The sequence below is a fragment of the Falco punctatus genome, assembly GCF_963210335.1.
Source record: "Falco punctatus genome assembly, chromosome: 20".
NCBI lineage: Eukaryota > Metazoa > Chordata > Aves > Falconiformes > Falconidae > Falco > Falco punctatus.
In genome coordinates, this window is record NC_137600.1 from 1993076 (window position 1) to 2002654 (window position 9579).

Below are 9579 nucleotides of genomic sequence, written 5' to 3' on the forward strand. Positions count from 1 at the left end.
TATGATCAAATTCCAGTCCCAGTTATAGCAAAGGTTGTATATATTGCTATAAAAGTTTAGGATACTGCAAATTCAATGCCTTTTCCAAAGCTCGGTGGAGTCCTTGAGTGCATTCGTTCTCAAAGTCCATGGGGTTGAGTCATTACAAAACATTAGAAATTCAGACTGGCAGTTTTAATGGCGCCCAGGGGATTTAGGCACTCAGTTTCCATTAAATTTCAATTTAACTTAGTTATCCAAGATCCCACTGAATACTTGAAAATACTAACACAAACAAGATCCAAGGCAAGTTATAGTCCAACAGAGAACCCCAATACAGAATAAAGTATTTTACATGGTGCTTCTGCTTCATATTGTAGAACTGGTTTGTCAAGCTATATGCTAGAGTTGTGCTCTATTAAAATCTTCCAAGAAGCCCCCAATGTACTAGTTTTAGCCGGGATAGAGATATTTCTATTGCCTACCGTGGTTAAACCATGACACCCAAAATATACAGGAGCTGTTTTCTCCTAAGAATCCTATGAAGTATAAATTTTTCAGCCTTCTATTCATGATAGTAGAACAACTCAGATCATTTGCTTTCCCCTCGCTGCCTGGAGAACACACTGATGAGCCAGGAGAACGTATCCCTATTCAGTAACAATGAGCCTACGGGAAAGGTTTTTTAAAAGGTCCCTTTGTTAATATTTTGCTTTAAGTTTACTATTGAGAATTTAAATTTAAAACAGAACTGTATAAAATTGACTGAAAATGTAAGGTTAAAAGAACCAAACTGAAAAAAAAAATAAAAATACTGCTGCTACAAATGCTGTTTAACAAGAAAATGCTGTTCCATACGCCACAAGATTGCTCACACGTCAAGGTACTTTGTGCAGAGGTTATAGATGGAACACATCTATTGCTAAAGACAGACATGCCTTGGGACCCATTGATTTTCATATTAGGACTGGCTGAAGATTCAAAAGGACCATCAAGCACACGCAGATGCATACGCGCACAGAAATGCTCCTCCTGAGACCAACACTGATTGCCAAAAAGGATAATACTGAAGCAGAAATGCTGCCTTTCTGAGTGTTATACACAAAGAAAAAAAAGCTAGCAAGATGTCTAAAATATGTTGAGGAAGTACAAATTCAGACGCTGTGTTCCACTCTAAGAAAAGTACAAATTAACATTCAACACATTCACATAAACCAGGAAAAAAAAATTTACTATGTGCATGTATTATTTTGTAGACCCAGTTTGCAAACCCAACATTCCGATTTGAGATTTGTCCCCAGGTTGTGTCTGCTGAAAGCTCTCCTGCTTGTGCCCACCTATCCTCACAACAACGGTGAAAACTTTGTGAAATTCTGTATTTCTTAGCCAACAGTGAAAGACAAGGCGAAAGTAACCCAGTGTCTTTAACCCTTTCCGAGCTTGAGCTCCTTCTCAGCTACCACACAGGTTTTTCCAGTGCTTCCCCCACCCTCCCAAAGAGCTCAGAAAAGATGCTTAATGTCCTTCAGTGGCAACAAGCATGATCTATACCTTTCATCACAACAGTTCACCATAGATTTAGCCCTCCTTTTCCAAGAAAAGGATGACAAAAATGTCAAACATCTAAAACCCGTGATTCTGATGGAGGACCACCACTGTAAGCTGCAGTCCTGCCCTACCCTGCAAGGGCTCCTTTTGTTATGCAGGTCCTGAATGATTATCTGTACCTGCAACCCACATTAGGCGCTGTGAGTACCTGTCTACAGATCAAAAGGAGCTCTGGCTTCAAGTGATGAAACCTGAACAAAAAAACTAAACCAAAAGGTCTGTCTGGGGAAGCCAGGAGGCACATACTGCTTTGCCTGAGGTTACACTGCTGCTGACAAGTTTCTTTCTTTCTGCCCAAGGTTCAAATGTTGCTTCATTGCCGGAATTTCTATGGAAACATTACAATAAACATGGAAAGTAATCGCTGACTCAGCAATCTGAATCAATTTTATTCAGTTAATCTGAATACAACACTGAAGATACAGGTAGAGAAAGGTAATAATTCACAAAGTTTATATGCAATCTTTACAGAGCTATAAAGATGCACTTTTTTTGTAAATAACAATTGCAAAGGACTGACCTCTCAGTAATTTTTTGCCCAGCTAACTCTGAAGTAACTTTTTGACAGCTATTGGAAACAAGAATTATTAAACCTGGTAAGAGAGGAGCTCAGTCTAGCTCTCTATCTCCAACAGTTTCCCCCATTCTGTCTGTTAACAGCAAGTAAAAACCCAAGTAATTAGGAGAATATGAGAACAGGGCACACAGAAAATGTACTTTTTCTGCTACAGTCTAGTAATTTCAACTAATTACTATTTAAGGGACCTCCTGAGCCACAGGTGGCCACCAGACCATTCGTTAAATGACCACTAAGAGGACTGGCACATGTGGGTCTGATTCGAACTGCCTGATGCTGCTGAACCAGCTCATGTTGAACCTGGGCAGCTTCAAGTGTTTGGGCATTTAAGAGCCAGACAAATGCAAAATACATCAAACTCCAGGGTTCTTAAAATGATCTCCATTCCAACTACTTTGACTATAATCTTTACATCAGATTGACTGCAATATTAATTAATTAATGCGGCATATTCTTTACTATCACACAAAGCAAGCGCACCTCCCATCGATTTTAATACTATAAACATAACACATTTCTTATATTTTGTTCTTGTGAATTCCCCCTCCCCCCTCCAGATATTTCCTATCTTGATTCCTTCCATACTACTACACAAATGTTGATCTATCTTAAATTACACAGCACTGCCAAAAAAGAGAACTACTACTTCTCACTTTATCATTAAAGAGCTCCTTGTTTCTCAGATTTATCCGTGGTATTAAAACTCTCTTTGTTTTAATTAGTACTACTAGATGATTCATGAAATTTCATGGCAATAATAGCTGTTCTGGATTTTTTTTTCTGTTTAATAGTTTTTAAGATTTCTGTCAGCTGTGCGTTGCTTTTAAAGATCTATATCAATCGAAAGCATTAACCTTCAAAGAAAATCCACTTCACTTAAAGATTGCTTCCACTAGTGATTAAGGCAAGTTGACCATTCATCACAACTATTAATTTGAGGCTCAGCTCGCATACCTCCCAAAGCCCTGCCTGAAAAGTTTTTCTTGCATGCGTTTCAGTCAGAGAATCCCCTAGCTGATTTATTACAGGATTGTAAACCAGAGGATCAAAACAATCCGTTCCGATTTCGTATCTTCACAGATACAGAACAACATTTACCAAAGGCATGCCTAAAGTTACGTGCACAGGGCAGGCTCATGAGTCAGTCACAAATACTTGCTTATCGCACAAATATTACTTTGTGCTTCAATCTTAGGGGTCAAGAGCTCTCAGTTCAGCTCCTCAGTCTATCAGAGCTTGGAATAAACTGGATGGTCTTTACTCTTACTGAATTTACCTTGTTTGCTTAGAAGCTTTCCCAGGCAGATGTGTGTGGTCTTGGTATGTCTCATACCATGGCTGAGGGACACACACAAATACCTCAAGCAGGAATGAGAACAAGTCTCCTCTTACCTGAAGCTCAAGTTTGAAATCAATACTTCAGTCCTTCACAATAACTTCATATCAAACATTTTCAAAGAGATTTAACTCCTGTTTTCTGAAAGGGCTTGTCCACGTACAGGGGTTTTTCTGTCATTCATTCTGCTAATGTGCAAATTGCTGTAAGGCATCCAAAAGCCAGCCTGTGAGATCAGTCCATGCATTTAGAATATTTTTCATCTAATTACTACCAGTAATCTTTCCATGTGAGGTACGGGTGAAAAGGTTAATTATTACTAATAGATGACCACTAGTGATTGAAGTGGAAAAAAAAGCAGTATTAGTCAAACATGTATTTGCCAGCCTGCCTTTTCAACTAAGAAACCCAAGGAAGGTTTTTCTTTTCTAATGACTCTTCCGCACATAATCTCTCATTTTCCAAAACTCATGTAAATTCATATGGAAGAAAGGGCAGAGCAGACTTGACTGAATATTTGTGGACTGCAAATACACCCAGTGAATACCGTATGAAACATCTGTGGGGAACAGGGACAAGGATACATTGGTTCTTTATGACTGCGACAGTAAATTTACAGATACTGTTCTGTTCACAAGGTCTTTTTTCTGACTTTGACTGCTAGTCCATCTGATGCTAGCACCGTACACACTTCACTTGCTATTTGCACTGCACAGCTGCCTTCCAACATGTGATTCTCCCCAGAGATACAAATGTTCCCGGTGCCTCTCCCTACTGTTTCATTTTTACAGTATATTACCTAGCTACCAGCCAACCTTTTTCCCTAGCAAGGAAAAAGCAGGAGCCAGCTGCTCTTTCTGTATTCACTCTGCAGTCCTCTCCTGTGTGTGACCACCTCACAGTACAATTGAGCAGCAACTTTTGAAGAAGCACTCCTTCACAGGGAAGAAACAACAATTCATTCCAATGAAAACATCTTGCTGAAATTCATTCAGCTTCAGGGTAAAAATCCTCATTCAGAATCAGACAGGGTAGTTCCAACTCAATAGAGCGGGTATGGGGGCAGCCTTAAAAAAAAAAAATCAAGATTGAAACCATTACCAAAACAAGGTAGAGCAGGAACTTGTTAGGTTTGCACAAATCTGAAATATCATGGTGTCAATCTATAGTGAAATCCTCTTTCCTTTCCCTAGAGAGGCATCCCAGTGGCATCAGCCACTTGAAATGTTTTCTTACAAAAACAATCTGCAGCTTTTGTACCCTTACTTCTGTATTTAGCCTTGTGTGTCCCAGAAAATCATCACAAATTTGCATCCATCCAGATCGGAGCTCTGAAAGACCATCACACTAAACGATATGAAACACAGAATTAAATTTTCAGCACTACATTTCAGTAAAGAGATGCAGTAACAGAAAGGGATGTAGAGAACTGTGAATGTGTTTGGAACCCTGACAAGGAAATATCAAAATTATTGGTAATTATTAAGGGGGGTGTGGGTGGGTTAATGACTGGAGAGACATAATAATCACCTTTAAATATGAAAAAGATTTCTCCAAGCAGAAAGAGAATCTGTTCTCTGTGTCCATGGTGGAAAGCATAAATGGTAATGGACTTATATTGAAGTAAGGGAGATACAAATTAGGCATTGGGAAAAACTTTTAATTGCTATGGCACTGGCACTGAAATAACAACTGAATTAAATGCTAGGAAGAAAACAAGTTCCCACCACTGGAGCTTTTCAGGAACACACAAAAGAACTGTTGGGAATCACAGGTGCATATCACTCTTGCCTCAGGGCAAGGAAATGGGTCAAATGGTTCCCAGGTCTCACCATTTCTATTTTCCATTATTTTGCAATTGTGCAATCTGCATAATTTCCCTCAAGATGAATACCAAGGGTTAGTCTACATCCTGAATGGAGATGGTAGATAATCTATAATCTTTTCTTTAAAGTGATTGAGGCACATGTCCAAGACAAGCAGGAAAAGCGGCACCAGCATTATCTATTCCACATTTCAAATGAAAATTTTGTTGAGAGAAGACTTGGGTTTCCTTCTGCAACTTGACACTCTTTCCTAAGCTCCATTAATAACCTGAGCTATGAAAGCCAAGCCTGAATTTTCCCTCATCATAGTATATACTCCATTACCTATGTAATGATGCTACTATACAGGGATGCATATGACGCATTAAAAAAAATGACAACAGAAAAAAAGTGTGAGAATGCCTCTGTGACACTCTTCCATTTCCTAAACGTTGTGCCATAATGGATGTGCAATAATGGGTAATTAAAGGGGTGGCATTTGCACCATAACGTAACGTAACATAACATAACAACAGGCAACTCCCACTGCTTTGGGAAGCACTGAAGACCGGTGCATACTATCAATGCATCTAAACCGCAGACAATGAAACCTACAGATACTTAGGAAGTCGTTATTCCGGCTCTCTGGGCACCATGGACAGTATTTCACATATCTTCTTTCCTTTGAATGTGATGAGCTTCCCTTTCCTTCAGTTTAGGACATGCCAGTAACATTAAGCACATCGCTAATAAACATTGCCAAAAGCCTCAAGTAATTCCCCCAAGATAGATCATTAGTATCGGGATATGTTCACATGGTTGTAAACTGTAAACTCTCTACTACAGAAGAATAAGTCGTCTGCAAATAATGTATTAAATAAATCCAATACCAGAACACACAAAAATATGCAATAACCTTTTTGAGGTTATGCATGGGGGTGGGGGCGGGGGTGTTTATATGCAAGACTACCGGCTGGCTCCCTTTGAGCAAGAGGTTACAAGGCAGAGTGGGAAGAAGAAAGTTTATATTGATTTAATTCTTCACCATGACCAGGCAGATTGAACACAGGCAATGACTAAGATTGGTAACACTCACTGAACAAGTCACGTGCAAAAGAAATACGATATTTTGATATTTTGTGCATATACAGAGGAATAACAAGGATGGGTGTGGAAAACGTGGTTTCCCCCCAGTATCAGTCTTTCACCTTGCTCGGGTCAGATCCCTGCCCAGACAACGAATTCTCTGCCACCTTCTAGGAGACAGCTCGCTGCAGTTACACTTAAAAAGCAATGTCTGCTTACCATACAGTAAAACAAACACCCTGGAAGCAGAGAAAACAAATAAATGGAACTAAATTATTGCTACATTATTTAGTAGGCGGCATGACCTGTATCTACGGGAGTAGAAAACAACAAAAAATAATTAACCCTGTAATGTTCTTCCTCCAACCATACTCTCCCTTGACATAGTAAAACATGGCCTAGAATGATTCTGTGACAGTATTAAATAACCATTACAGGGAGGGATGCATGTGTCAGGATTTAGAAGTCTGGAAAATACACAGGTCTCCTGAGACAGAGTCATCCACAGAGCTAAGCCTCACAATCTATTTAGGACTTTCTTTTGAACCTGAGTGAGTTTTTAAGCCTTATCTGATGAGCATAATTATATTAAACTGTTTTTCATTACCAATAAAAAATGAACAAAAAGGATAAAGCTGCTAGCATCTCAGGCTGTGTGAAAGGAATCAATAGTCTGAATCCCTTAGTACATCCTGCCCATAAAAAACCAAAACAAAACCAAAAATCAAAGAACATTTTCTTTAAACTAAAAGGAATTATTTGGACGTAAGAAACTGGTTTCACACGAAGTACCTTTGCACAAAAAAAAAAAAAAAAAAAAAGGCACCTAGGAAGATTTGTATTTGAAACAAATGTAAAACATACAGTTACATACACTGTTAGATACAGGTCCATGCATCTATATGAGTGTTTGTACGTATGCACACATGCATTCATACACATAGAGCACACACGAAAGAACCAAATTCTCCAGCCTGGAGGAGGTTTAGTTTACAACTAAAGTTCAGGTCACAACTCAAGGAAATCGGATACAGTTGAAACAGGGCAGAAGAGGATACAGTAAGCTTGAGGCATGAGGCAAAACAAACAAACAAAAATATTCTGTACCTGAATACCTTGGAAAAAAATCCTTAACATTTTGAAACTCCCGATTCCTGTTGCTGCGCTGTGCTAGGCAGACAGGCAAACCTACAACAAAATGCCTCAGCAACTAAGATCCAGAGCAGAGCTAACTGCGAATTTTCCAGTGCAACATTTTTTTTTTTTTTGTCAAAAAACATCGATTTGTTGAAGCTGCAACTTTTCACAGGAATACATCCATTTCAAGAAACAGTTGTGAATGTTTATTCACACCTCACAGTTTATGGCCAAAATATGAGAGAATGCTTGTGACAACCACAACCTACTTCTCAGACCACTTCCTATATACAGAAAACAGGCTCCAAACTGTGCTCAACGTTTCTGTTTTATATATTATTTGCCTAACTTTAGGCTTCAAGTTCCAGCTTGGCCTGATTCATAGAAGGGGTCCGGTATTTTCGGAACCTCTGCTGGGCAAAGCCCTGAGCTTACTGGTGAAGGTCTCAACTTTTCCAAAACACGTTTCTTTCTTCTTACTGCAGAACTTGAGAAAACTAATTTTATTTTGATTCAGCGTGGGGAAGAAACATTTTAATGAAGAAATCAAGCAATTCTTTCTGAACAGCAATCAGAGGTATCAACTGTACTCTGACATGGACAACACCACGTATTTATCTACAGTTTGTATGGAGAACAGGGGCAGTCCAAGGATGCAGTTAGGAAAAAAATTTCCAACTGTTATAAATCACAATTTATATTTGTTATTGTTATATATATATTGTTATATAATAATTATATATTGTTATTGTCCTATCTATCACTTTAGAACTATACAATATCTACTCTTTGAAACACACCCTATTCTACACTAAATTATTAATATCATTCTTATAATAAATAATTTGTACACATTAAGATATTCAAATCTAAACCATCTTAAAACAGATGCTTAATCCTCCCATGGTGTAAATAAGGATGATTCCTCTAAAGTCAATGAAGCTAAGCCAAATCATAGCAACTAAGGATCAATCCTGCATGCCTCCAAGGCTTAATTAACTCTGTGTACCTTTTCTATCACATAATGCTCTCAGATGAATTAATGTTTAAGCTGTTATCACCTGTGAGATGTGGAGCATGTATTACTCAGAGCTGCATGAACAGGATATTATTCTATTTATATTCTTGTGATGGCCTCCCTGACATTGGCTGAGCTTCCCATCTGAGGAGCAGCAATAATTACTGTTTTTTATGCATTCAGTTTAATAAACAAACCAGAAAAAAAAAAAATAAATTACTGGAGGACCAAGCCTGTCCATAGGTGGTCCTTACAACTGAAGCACTTCTTAGGAAAAGAATTTAATTCCCGAACATACACACACAAAACCCAACCAAACAACCAACCAAAAAAAAAGGAAACAAAAAACCAACCACCAAACAAACAAAAAAACCAACAAAAACCCAGCTAAATGCCTCTGTCAAACTGAGGGCACAGGGTATTCATCAGCACTGGAATGTAAAGCAAAAGTAAGTTTTCAAACACAGGTGAAAAATGGAAAGAAAACAAAAAAAAAGTCTTTACCCAAAAAGACTTTACTATTGGAAACATCAAAGATGAAAAATTTTGCAGCTGGATGGTGGGGTAAAACCAGCAGTGTATGTAATTATACTGCAAGGAAGCATTTTATCCAGTACCCAATATTAGGGGATTGGGTTGCAGGGGCAGGAATAATTGTCAATCTAGCTTACTGGAAAGTTCATTAAGATAAGTATTCAAAGCCTCATTGTCATCATTAGTAACACCACCTTCTTTTATGGCTGTGAAAGTAACTCTGGAACATCTGTACTATTTCTAAAGGTTTTTAATCTTTATTGCTTCCATCTTTGGTTTATTCTAGTATATTGTCTCATAGCAAAGTAAAATAGCACCATGTCGTTCTGAGGTTGGCATATTAAATTTTCATATGCAGCTATTGGAGACAGATTTATAAACTAATTAAGTATAACAATCTCATAAGTGCTGCTTATGTCTGAAGAGTCTCATATCAACCAGCTGAGTTATTCCAATGGATTTAAAAAAAACCCCACCACCCAACTTACTCAATAGGAAC